Here is a 9,850-nt window from a genome sequence, read left to right as displayed (position 1 = left end):
GCGGAGCCGGTCCCGCCGCTGCCGGTGAGCCGCGGCCCCGCCAGACCCCGCCAGACCCCGCCAGACCGGCCTTGTGGCACCGCGGCTCTCCCGGCGTGCTGTGCCGCCCTTGCCCGCCCGCAGGAGCGGACGGATCCCCGGGAAAGGCCAATCCCTGGGGCTCACAGTTCTCACAGCACCCTCGACCTGCAGCCACTGGGCCCCGCTCATCCGCCGGTACCGGGCTGTTCCCGCCCCGGGACCCGCCGCTCCCAGCCCGCATCCTCCCACGTTGCCAACCGGCTCCCCGCTCTCCCTTCCCCCGCCGGTGCCCCACCTGCCTCCGCAGCCCCGGGGACAGGGCGGGTCCTTCCGTTTGCCCGCAGCAGTTGCCATAACGACCCCGTAGGAACGGACGCTGCTCCTTCCTCCCCGCTGTCGGTTTGCGGAGCGGCACCGGCGGGCACCCGGCACCACACCTCCGAGCCGACACAGGGCGTGTGATTCCATCTCTGTGTCCGGTCCGAGACCCGCTGACTTGTGCAGCATCAAGCTGCTGATTACTGCGGGCATAGGAACTATTAAAAAAATCCACCTGGCAAAAGAGCAGGGCCCACAGACAGTAAATATATTCCAAATTCGCGGTCCCAAGTTTCCTGGAAAGCAGTGACCTGAGCACCCTGCTCTGCTTATTTCCTCAAAATGTAGAAGCTGTTTTGTGGAAAGGTGTTCTTTCCTCTGGGGGAAGCTACCCACCCTGTGTGCCCCAGGACATGTAGCATCTGCTCCCCAGGAGTCCAGTGACTGTCTGAGTTAGCACAGTGCATTTCTCATTTAAAGGACAAGCAATGCAGGGTTTAAAATTTTCTGTTGGAGTTAAGAATGGCCCCTGGCCATGTACTGAGACAGCTTTCTTTCCTTGTGGTGGCAACACTCCGTTCTTGACTTCCCGCTGTGAAATAGAAAAGTGCCACCTGGCAGAGTCCCTTAATATATGGAATCCTTGGACCTATGGGCAGGAGTGGTGGAAGCTGGATGTGAAGCTGGTTAGGGCCACTAAGGTTTATAAGTGCCCCAAGGACATGAGAGCTGTTGACCTGTGAGAGATTTGGCTGGTTGGCTGGCTACAGCTATTAAGATGTATATGCAAGGTACTAGGAATTATGGACACTTTCCAGCTGTGAAATGTTCATATTGGTCTCTTTTTTATCCACAGATTGTTTGCAGATGCAGAAAGAGCAACAGACACTGTTAGTGTATTGTAGAGTTGTGTGCTGAGACACAGCTTTGCACCATCAGGATGTTCAGTGAACACAGTAACCCAGGTCTACACCAATGGTAAGGAACCCAAACCAGGACTGTTTTTGTGCTCATGTCTGTCAAGTTTTCCTATATGCAGAGCAGTTGTGAAATGGTTGTACAGCACTGCAGTACAGGGCTTGGGGGATGTTATCCACTGCAGCTTTGCAGTGAAGGGACAGCTCAAAGCAGACTAGCTTGAAGAACCAGAGATTTGTTCTGCTCTGCTCAATCAATATTTGTAGCAAGCTTCTGCCTTTCTCTTGGAATATGTTCTGCCAAAGTTGGATTTGCATTTCTCTTGAGAGGCCTCTGTGGTCTCCTTTATGAGTTTCAGTTGGATGCCCATTTTTAGTTGAACCATAATACTTCAAACAGATCTGTCAAAATAGTTTTCTGAGTTGGACCTGGTGAATCTGGGCTGTGACACCTGCAGTTCTTGTGGACAGCTGTGGGAGTGTATTGCACAGGTACCTTTAACACCTAGGGAATGCTGTTCAGTTCCCTGGCACTTCTCTTATCCCAGTGGCCACTGATGTCCTGTGGGGGAAAGCAGGGCTGCTGCGTCAGGCCTTGAGCTGATCCACAGTAATGAGAGACCAAGCTGAGCCCCAGGCAGAGGAAGCAGATTAGCTCACAACAACTGCTGCTGCACCTTTCTTGTATATTCCTTGGAAACATATGGTGCTGGCAGCTTGCAGAGCCAGGGCATGTCATCTTCACCCTCATGAACATCCCCTGAAGTCAACAGAGACTTCAGCCAGCTCCAGTGCTGCAAAGCCATACTGATGCACAACTGTACTTCTGAAAAGTCTAGAGAAGCAGTTGGGTCATCTCCTCACCCTTTAGGAAGTGGAGATGAGATTTAGGAAACTGGGCTCTGAAGGAGAGGAAGTTTTGTGGTTAGAAGAGCTGACCTAAAGTGAGGAACCCAATTTTTTTTTTCCCAGAGATGCTCCTGATTTGCTAGCTATAATGGGCACGTCTCCCCCACTTATGCCTTTTGACTTTTCTCTTGCATTGAAAATTCAGTTATAACCATGTCAGAGGTGTATTCAGAGGTTGGCTGGGTTTCTGCAAGCCTGCTGGGGTTTCCAGAAGCTAGCGCTGTCCAAGGGTGCAACTTATTTTTAGGAGATTGATATGATGCCAAGCCAGCCTTGCTGGCTAAACACCTTTAGCCTTGCAAAGGCTTTGGGGACATTTTCTTTACAGTTTTCTACTAGTCTCAAATGGGACAAGAAACTTGTCAAGAACTTGTCTAAGGCACAAGTAGCTCTGCAGTATTCACTCCTTTAACATGTTAGAGCTAGGGGAATGCAGTATCAGAGTTCAGTAAAGCCTCTCAACACTTTTTTTTTCTTGGACTCTCACCAGGTTCTTTCAAAGGATTTGGCTCCATGTTTTCTCTGGCTGCTGGATAAGTCTGACAGCCTCCATCACTGTCAGGGTTGGAGTGGACCACAGCTGGACTTCTTGATTGCATGGGAGAAGGCATTGAGCTCATAGGGTAAGCTCTGCTGTCAGTCAGTGCTGAGATTGCACAGTATAACCAGAAGCCATTTCTGAGCTGGTGAAACAAGAACACATGGTGACTTCTGTTCAACTCTTCCCTCTACATGCCACCTTCCTACTGCTTATTCAGAAAATAATTTGACTATACACTCAGGGCTAAAAACAAAATAAAAATAAATAGAAGTAAAGCAAGACCAGGTTCTGCAAGACAAGGCTGAGAGAGGATTATGCATGAGAAGCTCCCATCTAAACGGAAATACAGGGCTGTTCTGCAGCATCCCACTCATGAATCCCCTGCATTCAAGCTTCCAGTGTGTCCTTTGCATTTGTCTCCACACATTTCCATGACAGCCATTTTGCTCAGTTTTCTGGATATATTTGGAATTACTGGATTATTTGTAATTTGTGTAACTGACCTTCAAGGCCTTTTACACAATCCTGTTTGTGACTGTTCTTCCTGTTCTGGGTCAGACTGTGTGCCTGGGGCTTACTGTCTCTTTTCTGGGGCTTACTGTCTCTTTTCTGCATAAATTACTCTGTATTCATTGCTCTCACTTCCCTTTACACCCTTTCACCTTTCCTCATGTGAATCTTAAATCTGAAGTTATGGGGAGGGGAAGGGATCACATCTTATTGTTGCATAGATTAGCTGAAGAGCAGTCTAAAGATCTGTGCTGCAGCACAAGCCTGTCCTGGGAGGTTACACCAGAGTACAGGCGATTTGGGTTGTTTCAGACTAAATTTGTCTTTGGTGCAGTGACTCACCATCGTGAGGCAGGTCTGGTGAATGACCTGCTGGCACCCAGGAAACTCTGTCTTCACTGGAGAGCCGACCCTGCCACTCAGAAATCACTTGCTTTCCTTCAAGACCATCTTTGCCTGAGCATCTTTTTACTAAGAGATACTCCCACACAATTGTTCCCCTAACTGCTGTGTAGGGAGATTATTTATGGCTCATGCTGTGCTGAGGCCCCACCTCCCACGTCCCCAGGACAGGTTTTATCATGCTGTCATTTCTGCCTTCATCTTGACAGAGCAATGCTGGTGCTGGAGGAAGCCCATTCCCTGCGCAGGTGCTGCCTGACACTGGGAGAGAGTCTGAGAAGATGTCTGTGATGACAGGTGTGCCTGGGGCATTACAGAAATATTTTGTTACAGCTCTTTCTGAGGCCCAGCACACAGCATTTGCTGCCACATCTCTACAACTCTACTCCTCCAAGCCCCTGTTATTACTTGTGCAAGAAGGAGCACAAGATAGGGAGTTGGGTAGGGCACTGGCAGATGGGCAGACAGCAGCTATCCCTCATGTAGACTGTACTCCACATGGGCTCTGCTCTCTGACATAAGACATTTTGCACTCTGTATGCTCTTCTAGAACGTCCTTTACCCTGAAAAATCCTGCCACGCTCCCACATGAATGTCTCATACAGAGGAGCTGCAAGAGACACAGGACAGTATAGGTTTGCTCTCCCTTGTTCCAGGTTTGGGAGGAAGGGGCTTCAGGAAGGATCTCCATTTTGCCCTGACTAAGCTGCCAAACAGCATTTGTATAGGACTGTCCAAGGCAGGACATTTTCACCATTTATCTTTAACCACAAATCTAGTGGAATAACAGATAAGTGCATCAGCCCATTAAAGACTTGGCTTGTGCTGCAATGGCTTTTTTAATATATGACTAGGATGTGGTTGTGTGTTGGCACTGGAGGTAGAAGGCATTAATTAGAGCCATGTAGTTATGTGTAGGCCCTGAGGGAGCACATGCAACCTAATGGGGTGCCCTGGGGCCCTCAATGCAGAGGTGAGGGGAGTTCAGCTTCCCTTGCTTTCACTGGGACTCATCACCTATGTGTCTGGAGTTGCTATTTCCATGATACTTCCAGTCAGTTGGGTGAGAAGAGCCCATCTGCTGATGGGGTGACTGTCCCTCCTTGCAGGCCTACACTGTGCCCTGAGGCTACAGTACAGCCCCACTGATTTTGACAGCAGTGAGGTAGAATATGCCCTTGTACCCTTTGCAATGCCTTTAGAACAAAGCACACCAGAGAGGAAATGGCTCTGACAGCCCCCCTGGGCTCAGAGAAGCAGCCCTGGGGTGCACTACAGTGTTTACCCCAAGTGGACCTGCAGCTGCAGTTGCAGCACCTTTCTAGAGACTGATGGGTCTAGAGACTTGCCTTTAGGCAAGCTGAGCATGAGCATCTCCTGGAGCCATCTGGGGGAAAGAGCTCTTGTCTAACCCCTCTTCACCCAAATTTCATCTAGATCTGTTCAGTTGTTTGGACACTATATCAGGTTGATCTCTTCCAAGCTGGAAGTTCATTGTTGTTCTGCCCTTTGATACCCAGATCCTCCTGCCTTTGGGACAAAAAATTGTACTGCAGACTTATGAAGGTGACCAAGGACAGTGCTGGCAATATTTAGAAAACTCCTGAAAGCTCTGTGTTGCAGGGCCTGGGAGGCTGAAAGAGATGACAGGGAGTTGAGTGGACTCTAATACAGGAAGTAGATGGTACCTGCAGGCAATGACTGGAGGTCCTGAAATACCCAAATGATAGTAAAGGGGTTTCCCAATGCACTGCACTCCTATCTCTCTAGCTAAGCCCACTGGATTGGGGCTGGGAGGTAAAGTGTGGGGCACACTTTGTCCCCTTCTGTCATCTGCCAGAGGGGTTTTGTGCTCCCTCCTGTCCTGCATCAGCTGGAGAGGGATTCACAGTAGAAGGGATCAGGAGAGCCAGGGCTAAATCCTGAACAATCCTGATCCAAGTGAGGCTTATGTCAGCGCTGGCCAGACCCATGTATGCAGACACATCTTTCATGAGTTTTAGGACTGTGGGAAGATGAGTGGGATATCGAGCAGGACACTGTAGGGAGAGCAACACTACTGCTATGGCAGGGATTACCCCTTTTTGGATAGAAGTGTGTTTTCTGTGAATGGTCTGGATCTCCAGACAGGGTGGCAGGAAAAGACCTCTCTCTTACCTCCTGCAGCTCTCAGCAGGGGTGCCTGCAGGTGCTGGGAAGGCACAGACATGCCTTGTGCTGGTATGGACACACTGGGAAAGCTCTGAGCTCTTCCACTTGGTTAAATTTGTCACTCTGGCTGTGGCTTAGAGAAAAGCCTTCCCCCTCCCCGCCCTCCTGCCATCAAGAAGCTGCTGAAGGAATCAGGTCGTTGATCCTTCAGCAGTGAGGCCCCTAATTAGCCCAGCTTCATGGAGTCTACCAGAAAAGCTGGCTGTGTGTAAGGCAGCTGAGTCCCACAGTCCTCAGTGTGGGGGGAGAGGCCCCTCACAGGCAGGAGCCTGGAGAAGGAAGGAGAAAATGGCAGCACTTTGATGCATTAAATATGAGGAAAGCCTCCCCTGCCTGATGCTTTCTTCCCGTGCCTTGGAGGGCAGAAAGAGAAACACTTTCTGGGTGACAGTGGGGGCAGGTGATCTTGGAGCTGGGCTTGCTGCAGGCAGGGAAAGCAGCAAGAAGAGGCAGCTCTTCCCAAGGCAGACACGATGTGCACATGAAGTTCCAGCTCCCTTGGGCTTCTTGTCTCACACACATTTAATAATGATTGCTGGGCTGTGTAATAAAGTGCTGTTTAATAGCAAATCGATCTGGCAACCTGTGAGGGCAGAAAATGCTGGCTGCCAGTCCCAGTGGCTGCCACATGCAGTGCACTGGCAGCACAGGGTCCTGAAGCCCTGCCGCAGCACCCCTCACCGTGGTACCCAGCTGTCCCATATGAGCTCTACCCACACGTGCCACTGGTGCCAGTGGAGTCCCCATGCCCAGGCAGGAGACAAAAGATAGGCGATTTTCCCCCTTGTATCTAGAAGTGGTTTCCTGAGATTTGTGTGGGGTGCCATCCTTGGGGTGCCTAGTGACAGTGTGGTATCCAGTTCCTGGATATCCAGTGGCCTGAGATACCCTGGCACCCATGGCTGTAGTGTGCTTAGGGTGATGACCTTTGGAGAGGTAAGTCCCTGGCACAGAGCCTGTGCTAAGTCAAGGACTTGCTGATGTTGTTTGGCAGCCTGGACCGCATAGTAGCTTTTGTCTTCTCATCCTCATGTTTCTTAAGCAGTGGACGGGCACAGGGGAGCCTGCACCCTTTGGCACAGGGCACGGCACTCAGGCCGTGCATGCTCATGCATGACACGTGCCAGTGGCCACATGTAACTCGCATGCAGCTGAGCAGGGACAGGCCGTTCATACTGACGTGCTCGCTGATGAACGGAGAAATGCACAGCAGGACACGGGGACGTGAGTGGCGTGGCATTGGAACAGGCACACCGGCATCGGGGTCGCGCTGCCCGGGCACGAGGCCGGGTTCGCACTGGCACAGGGGCTGTGCACACCGGGACCCGAGCTGTGGAGGATGCTACACGGGCGGGGACCCGCCGGCCTGCCCGCACATGCGGACCCGCACCCCGGTGTGAATTCGGCTGCTCCTCGTGTGCCGGTGGCACCGAGCGGGGCGGGGCCCGGCGCCCGGCGGGGGTTTGCCATTGGCTGCCGGGGCTGTCAGCGGGGCGGAGTGACAGCCCCGCGCCGGGATTAGCGCGGCAGGGAGCGGCGGCTTGCGGCCGGCGGCACCGTGCTGCACCGCACCGCACCGACCTGCACTGCACTGCACTGTACCGGGCTGTACCGCACCCGACGGGGCGGGCCGAGCTGGGCCGAGCCGCGCCGTGCCGGCAGCAGCGCGGAGGAGCGGCGCGTAGGATGCGGTGGCGGCGGCGGCACTGCCGGTGAGATGCGGGGAGCGGAGCGGGGCGGGGCGCGGCGGGGAGCGGAGGCCGAAACGGAGCGTCGGGGGAGCGGGGAAAGTTGCAGCAGCTGTTGCAGGGAACGGGGCGGCCGTGCGCCCTGCCGGCGGCGGTGAGCGGCGGGCGGCGGCACCGGGCTGCGGGGGCAGCAGGCGGGGCCGAGACCCGCTCCGGCCCCGTGTGCCGGTGCGGCGGGAAGGGCGCGGGGCCGATGGTCGGGCAGGGGATCGCGGCGGGCGGCTCCGCCGCCCCCCTGGCCGGGGGCGCTCCCTCCTCATCCGGATGGATGTCACATCCACTCAGGGCTGATCCCGCCAGGACGGGAGGTGCCGGGTGAGGGAAGTCGGGCAGGGGGGGCCGGGGAGTGAACAGCATGTTCAGCCTCTGCTCCAAGGTGGGGACACGTCCACTATTCCCTGCCTAGACACCACACCACAAAGAGGTCACCTGTTTGCCCCACAGGCTCAGGGCCTCCAGACATCCCGCTTCGGTGACCGCTTCATGCCCTCAAACTGCTCCGTGTCCCTCCGGAGGGCACAGTCATCTCCCAGGTGCCGTCCTGCTTTAACCCCCCCAGGCAGCCCGGCAAGCCACAGCCTGGTTTCCCCCGTTCCCTGCCATGGGTTCCATGTCCAGCACACAAAAACGGCCCATCGTGTGAATTTAACCCTCAGCCCTGCAACTCTTGCCTCTCTCCTATCTCTGTCCTCTTCTTTGCCCAATCTCTTCTCATCCTCCCCAGCTGCTACGCCTTGTCCCCACACTCTCGTGTCGTGGGTGTTGCTTCCCCCGCAGCGTAAGCTGCCTGCTGCCTTCGCTCCGCATCGCCCCGTTCCGCCAGGCAAGCGCTTGCATGGGGAGCTGCCATCCCCTGTTGCACTGGTTAGGCTCAAAGCAATGCCCAGCAAGCATCCCTGCACATTCCTTTGGCCATTAAAAGGGACAGCCAGAAGGAACAAGTTTCTTGTGAGATGTTTTATTGAACAAATTTAATCCCCCAGTGATGTGCAGCCCCTGGCTATGACACTGCAGCTCCTGAGTTTTTCTCTTTGAATGTGTGCCCAGGGCTGCCCAGGCAGACACCCTGTGAGATTTTCTTTGCAGGGCTTCTGCCTTTAGGCACAGGGACCAGCAAGGCTTTCTCCAGCCCACTGGTGCTTTACAGCCCAACCCATTCATCACAGTGATTTAAGGAGCATCCGTTTGATTCACAATTGAAATCAGCAAGCAGGAAGCTGTAGCTCATTCCATCACTGGTTTTTCATCTCAGTTGCACTTGTGCTTTTTACCTTTCATTATTAAAGAAAAGCTTACTCCATTGCATGGTGTAGCCATCCAACTTTGGTGGGCCAAAGGCAGGCATGGCCTTCACTCTAAATTTGATAATTCTGTTTCAATAACCAGTAGGACATTCTGCTTATCCCATTTATTCTAGTAATAACTCACATGTTTTGAGATAGGCTGGTTTTTGTAGATTTGTTGTGTCACAGTGAAAGCAAACTATTCCTAAAGATAAGTTTTATCCTTGGCATATGTGTCAGTCTGCATTGAGATAAAAAGTAGAATTTCATTTGAAGTATATAAACCCTGCATCTTTATTATTTAGCAGTTAGTTTCAGCAACCTTGAATGTGCACAGAACCATAACAGGAGAAAAGTATTCTAAAAGCAGTACATGATAAATTAATCAGGAGAATAAAATTTGCAGGGAGTGAATTAGAGATTGCTGTTGCTCAGCAGGACAGATCTTTTCAGCAGTGTGATAATGCAGATAAATGGGCGCCTATCCCACAGGTGTGGTTTGGGTTATTTCATTAATAGTTTTGTCTATGCATCTTTGGAACCAAAACACTTGAAAATTCAGCCCCATGTCCTTTAGGAATTTAATCCTGTCTGGTTTGCACTCAGAAACAGGGAGAAGAAAATCATACTTTCTTGTTTGCAGCTGGCATATGGTTTCTCACTTTCAAATGATGAAAGTGAGGGACTCAGTATCTTGGCATCTGTCAGAAGGCACAAGCAGCCAAGGCAGACTCTTCGCTGCACATTAGGAATTCGAAGAAACTCAGAGAAGGATAAGTACAAGTTTTAGCTCCACTAGGAGAAAGAAAAATGTCAGCAGCCCTGCCAGCGGGGTTGATGGGGGCTGTGGGTCCTGCCTTTCCCTGCAGCCACCACCTGCTGCTGTGGGGTGGCTGGATCATCTCCAGTATACAGTCTCTGGGCAGAGACAGGCAAGCCAGTGAGCTGTGTGCATGGCAGGCTTGCTGTGTTCCCCCAGGCTGGGATTGT

This window comes from Erithacus rubecula (genome assembly GCF_903797595.1).
Source record: "Erithacus rubecula genome assembly, chromosome: 9".
NCBI lineage: Eukaryota > Metazoa > Chordata > Aves > Passeriformes > Muscicapidae > Erithacus > Erithacus rubecula.
This window is presented reverse-complemented; position numbering follows the sequence as displayed.